General features: G+C 35.9%; 1 non-coding gene across 1 annotated transcript; it reads right to left on the bottom strand.

The window, feature by feature from the left end:
• Positions 1 to 5584: 5584 nt before the first annotated feature.
• On the bottom strand, positions 5585 to 5691 carry LOC129296680 (small nucleolar RNA R71). The gene has a single exon (XR_008589871.1). It is a non-coding gene; the product is annotated as a small nucleolar RNA R71 (small nucleolar RNA).
• Between the last annotated feature and the right edge of the window lie 665 nt (positions 5692 to 6356).

Here is a 6356-nt window from a genome sequence, read left to right as displayed (position 1 = left end):
TTTCTAGGATGAAGAAGCATTGAGGTGATGGGTTACTAACTATTTCAAGTTGTTATATCAAGAAGAGGGACAGGATGTAGAGCTGTTACTTACAAACACATCATTTCCTCATCTTGAATAGGGAAGACTGGAAGGACTTGCGATAGAACCAACGGAGGAGGAGATTAAAAAGGCAATGTTCTTTATGGGGGCTTACAAAGCACCAGGATATGATGGATATGCCCCCATATTTTATCAAGAAAATTGGAGTACAGTAGGGACAACAATTTGCAAGTTTGTGAAGGAGGTATTCAGTGGAAGCAAGTCATTAGCAGAAGCTAACAGAACTTTAATCTCGTTAGTTCCAAAGTGGGAAAATCCTGAAATGGTTACTGATTTTAGACCTATATCCTTGTGTTCAACTCATTATAAATGCGTCACCAAGATCTTAGTGAACTGCTTGAGGAACCTAATGGATGACTAGATTTCCCTATTTCAATCAAGCTTTGATCCTGGCAGACATATTCAAGACAACTTAATTATTGGACAAGAGGCAGTGCATATTATGAAGAAGGCCAGGAAAAGAAGGAAAGGCTTTATGGCGATTAAGATTGATTTAGAGAAAGCATATGATCAGATCAACTGGGATTTCCTAAAGCAAGTCCTAATTGATATTGGATTGGATTTGGCATTCATAAACCTGGTGATGAATTGTATTTCCTCAGTTTCTTATAATATCTTGTGGAATGGTGTTCAAACTGACTATTTCCCTTTGCGACGAGGTCTTCGACAAGGAGATCCTCTCTCACCGTATCTATTTGTGTTATGTATTGATAGACTATCCCATATGATCTTAGATGTGGTTAACACAGGTGAATGGAAACCAATTCATATTACTAAGTCAGGCCCATCCATCTCTCACTTAATGTTTGCAGATGATATTCTTTTATTTGGTGAAGCATCAGAGAAGCAAGCAAGAATTATGATGCAGTGTGTAAATAAATTCTGTATGGTATCAGGAGAAAGGATGAGTATCAATAAATCCTCAATTTTCCTATCTCCAAATGTCAAGGCCGATATTAAGTCACAAATCAAGAGGGTTACTGGAATGAAAATTAATGGGGAGATTGGAAGATATCTTGGGTACCTTATCACTAACACCTGAAGAACAATTGAGAAATTTCATTACATAGTTGATCGGGTTAAATCCAAACTATCAACAAGGAAATCCACTTGTCTATCAACTGCTAGCTAAATCACTTTGGCAAAATCGGTATTTCACTCTATGCCATTATACCCAATGCAAGTTGTTAGATTGCCTATTAGTATCTGTAAGGAAGTAGAGAGATTACAAAGAAACTTCTTATGGGGAGGGAGTGATACTAATCATACCTACCATCCCATAAGTTGGGAGAGAATTACCTTACCAAAGCAATATGGTGGTTTGGGCTTTAAAAAAATGGAAGCTGTTAATCATGCTTGTAGGGCTAAATTAGCTTGGCAATTGTTAAGTGGAAAACAAGGCTTGTAGGCAGAAGTTCTTACTAAGAAATACATGTTGAGAAATGAGGATAATTTGCTCAAGGCTAAAGTTGGTGATTCTACATTATGGCATTTTATCTGTCAACAAAAGGAGGTGGTGGAGAAAGGAATGAAGTGGCAAGTCAGAAATAGAATTAACATTAGTTTCTTCCATGATGTTTGGTTGTTAACAGATGGTACTCTAAAGGATAAATGCCTGAGACCGCTTACAAGGGAAAAGGAGGAAAGCACTGTAGCATATTAGGCTCCATATAGTACTTGGGATTTTATTAGATTATCTCAACTACTACCCACAGAAGTAATTCAGAAACTTATTACTATGCTGCCACCACAGAGGAACACTGGACACGACCTTATGGTGTGGAAAGCTAATCCAAATGGCATGTTCACTGTCAAAAGTGCCTACTTTATGATTGAAGAATGCTTGGAACAACTCCATGATCCTGTTTATCATCTAATTTGGAAATGGAGAGGTGTAGAGAGAATAAGAGTTTTTACGTGGCAAGCCTACCACAATAGACTACTGATAGAACACATTTGTTACCCACTTTTATTTGTTAATTAGGACCATTTTATTAATATTTATCACCTTCAAGTGCACACATTGCATTAGATTTGGAACTTTGCCTAAGTTTCTAAGATCAGTGCACTAGGGGCATTTTGGTCCAAAAAAATGAACTTTTGAGAAAATGTACAAGAAAAATTGACAAAGTGCATTTTATGTCCAGTTGATGAATGGTGAAATTATATTTTTAAAATTCATTTTAGTTTGGGAGTAATTAAATAAAAAAGTCAACACTTTCTTAAGTGTCTTAGTTTGTCCTAGTTTTTGGTTTGCCTTTGTGTGAAAATTTTTATATAATTTTGTGCAGCCTGAAACTTGATTAATTTAATAAATTCTCCCTTCTAATTATGAATTTAATTCTGGACATGAATTAGATTTTATTATATCATATGCTATTTAATTGAATTATGTGATTTATGTGACATAGGTGGCATGTGACTTGTGCATCAATTGGGCAATTGAGGTCAACACTCCTTGAGGACAATGGCTGATGGTTTGCACGTGAATTATGATTATTTTGAGGGATTAGATCAGCTAAAATGATGTGGATGACACATGGGAAATTAGGCACACATTGGAATCATCTACAAACCAATAGGAAGTTGCCACCTTGCAAGTGTGACAAGGCTCCCATTTACATTTTAATTTCTTTTTCCTTATTTTAATTAAGCTTCAGCTGATGGGAGACACCAAGGAGCACGCCATTTTAAGCCTCAAATGGGATCCAACACATATCTCATTCATCTTCCACATTCTCTCTCTCTTGTTCATAGTGTTCTCATTTTCTCTCTTTTGTTCTTCATTTTCCAGCATCCTAACCTCCATTTTTCAGCCACCAAACCTCCACAAAACTCATACCATTCTTCTCCTCTCTTCATTTTCGTTCCATCCCTTCCATTTTCACAAGGATTGAAGCTCATTTCTATCATTCAAGAGCTATGGAGTTTGGTCTTCACAAGCAATCACTAGGGTTCTTGAAGATGAAGATTGGCTAAGTTTCTTTGTGGAATCCTAGAGAGATGAAGATGGAGGATGAGTCTTGAGCTTCAAATTGGCTAAGTTCTTTTGTTTCCTATCCTCTTCTCTTTTTACTAGATGGTTAGATTCCTTAATCTAGGGTCTAATCATCTTAGCTTATAAATTCTAATTTGAATTTGATGTTGATGTAAAGAGAGAGGATTGTTTCATTTAATTTCTTCCTTGGACAGCCATGACTGAATTTTGCCACTCTTTGTTTGGCACATAATCTTGTGTTTTTCAATTAGTGAATTTCTTGTGTTAATATTGCATAATCTTGTGGTGTTAATGCTTGTGTTGAGTAGCTTAACATAATCTTGTGGTGTTAATGCTTGTGTTGTTGAGTAGCTTGACATAATCTTGTGGTTGCTCAATTTATGTGTTTGACCATGGCTGTTGAGAGAGGATTTTGAGTGAATCACTTGGCTAATGTCTTCACCAATTGGTTAATTGAACTAGGGACTTTAATCTAAGACCTAGGGAGGTTAGCTAATTAGGTTAATTGGCTTAGGATAATTTTCTTAAGTCATGACAGCTTTAATCAAGAGGAAAGGGAAGCTAAACTTAGCCTAATCATGAGAAGATAATGAGTCCAAAATCAACTAATCTCTAGGGTTCCATTATTGTAAAAAGGGAAGTTCATTTCACTCACTTTCACTAGCATTTTAATTACTTGCATATTAGGTAATTAGTTTAGATAATTAGCTAGATAACTAAATTCCTACAAACTTTGGTTGATTTATTTCACTAGATAACTTTCAATTAGACTTAAAACCATTCCTTGGGAGATGACCTAGGGTTGGCCCTATATTGCATTAGGGTTAGCTTTAGTGTAATTTTGAGGATAAGCGACTAATTTCCTATCAAAATTTTGGCGCCGTTGCCGGGGAATGGTTTAAGTTTAATTCTAAGGTTGTTTAGTACTTAATTTACATTTTTAGTGTTCCTGAAAATTTTTTGAAAAATTATAAAAATTTTTGTTTTGTGTTTTGTTTAGTGTTTTTTGTGTGTTTTGAGTGTTTTTATTCTGTTTTGAAAAAGAAAAAAAAAATTAGTGCAATTTTCGTTGGTTTGGTGTAGAGCTGAAAATACTCTGTTTCTAGTGTCTCTGTCTGAAATTGAAAAATTAACTGGGAATGAGTCTGAGGGAATTTGAACTTGAAATTTATTTCATTGAAAGCTCTATATCCTAGCTTCACTTTAAAATTGGTTTGGTCAATTTTGGACGTGGGAAGTGTCCTGTGGAAATTTTACAATCTAACAAGGTCCAGGGAGCCATTACAGAGGATTTCCAAAACCCTGTTTCAATTTTGAGTTAGCATATCTTCCTCTTTGTGCGTTCAAATTGATTGATTCCAGTTTCATTTTTCTTATCGCTGTCTTATCTTTGTTTCTTGTGTTTAGGATTTTCTTCAATTTTTCCATTTTCCTATTTGAAAGTTTGTTAGAAGCTCTGAAGGTCTTCTGGACGAAATCCTGTTTCTCCAGACTTGAGGACCAACTTGTGAAAAATTCTGGGAACGATTGGGCAGGATTTTTAATCTAAAAGTTTTATATAATTTTCCTGTATATCTCTTGTGTTTCTCATAAAAGTTTCAGGGGAATTTATCATGTGGATTTGCTGATAGAAAATTCACAAGTTCACTGTCTCCAGAGAGCCTACTGTGCGAATTCCAGAATTGCCAAAGCTTCTTGATTGAGCATTTCTAACTCTCTTTCTACTTGTTTGGTGTTATTTTTTTTTCATTTTGTTGCTATTGAGTTTAATAAAAAAATAAAAAAAATTATTTCTCTTGCTTTTGTGTGTTTTGAATTGTTTCATGTTGATTTGCATTTTAGTTTAGCTTGTTCTTTGTTCTTAATTTTCTTGAGCTTGATTAGTGCATGACCCGAAGAAAACATACCTCTTTTGTTGAATTAGATCCAGAAATTGAAAGGACTATTTCTAGATTGAGAAGATCACAACCTATTCTTGATTCTCATTTGGTTTGTAATTCAACAATGGAAGGTATCTTAGGACATGAGCATGTGCATAATGAGGGCCATGGGAATGGGAATGAGAATTTGCATGATGATGGCCATGTTAATAATGAATTTGAAGGCTTGCATAACCCTAGAGAGGAGAGGAGCATTAGGCAATTAACTCAACCTAATTGGCATGATAATCCTTATGGCTTATATGTTCCTCCTACTAATGTTCAATTTGAAATTAAATCCTCCTTGATTAATGCATTGCCTAAATTTCATGGGTTACCAGGAGAGGATTGTCATAGGTTTTTGCATACTTTCCTATTGGTTTGTGATACTATGAAGCCTATGCATGTAAATGTTGATGATGTTCAAGCTAAGGCTTTTGTATTTTCTCTTGAAGGTTTAGCAAAGGAGTGGTATTTCAACTACCCTTCTTATGTGAAAGTGAGCACATGGGCCGAGCTAAGAAGACTCTTCTTAGATAAATTCTTTCCAAATTCCAAGGTCACCAATTTGAGAAAGCAAATCTATGGGGTCCAACAAGGAGAGGATGAGAGTCTCTATGAGTATTGGACTAGATTCCAAGGCCTTTTGGCTAAATGCCCACACCATCAAATTTCTAGTGAGAATTTAGTCCAATATTTCTATGAGGGCTTGATTCCAAGAGACAAAGTTAACATTGATGCCGCTAGTGGTGGATGCTTGATTGACCTCACTTCCTTAAAGGCTTGGGAACTAATTGACAAGATGGCTTCAAGTGGTGCTCAATACTCTACAAGGGAAAAGAGAAATGTGAATATGGTAGGTTCCTCAGTTCTTAATGATTCATATGTGGACTTGCTAGCTGCCAAGATTGGGAGAATGTTGGCTCCACAAATATCTCAAGTGAGCAATGTAAGTACTTCTCAAGCACTTGTCCCTTATTCTTGTACTTTTTGTGACTCACCTATGCATGTAGAAAGCAATTGTCCTATTAAGTTTGAACAAGTAAATGCTATCTACAATGGAAAACAATCCTATGGTGGGAGGCAAGGGCAAGGAGCTTATTCTAATACTTACAACCCTTCATGGAGAGACCATCCTAATTTCTCCTATTCAAATCCAAATGTGGCTTTACAAGACAATCAACAAAGAGGATCCTATCAAAACACCTTTGGCCGTGACCCTCCACCTCATTTGTCTCAAGGTAGCTCTTCTCAAAGCTACAATCCAAGTGGTAATTCTCTTACACCTTCTTCTAATTCTTATAGTGATAGGAGGCTTGTTCCAATTGAGAGTTCTT

Source organism: Prosopis cineraria, unplaced genomic scaffold (genome assembly GCF_029017545.1).
Source record: "Prosopis cineraria cultivar Desert tree isolate PC_DT_omini unplaced genomic scaffold, ASM2901754v1 PC1, whole genome shotgun sequence".
Lineage (NCBI taxonomy): Eukaryota > Viridiplantae > Streptophyta > Magnoliopsida > Fabales > Fabaceae > Prosopis > Prosopis cineraria.
This window is presented reverse-complemented; position numbering and strand designations above follow the sequence as displayed.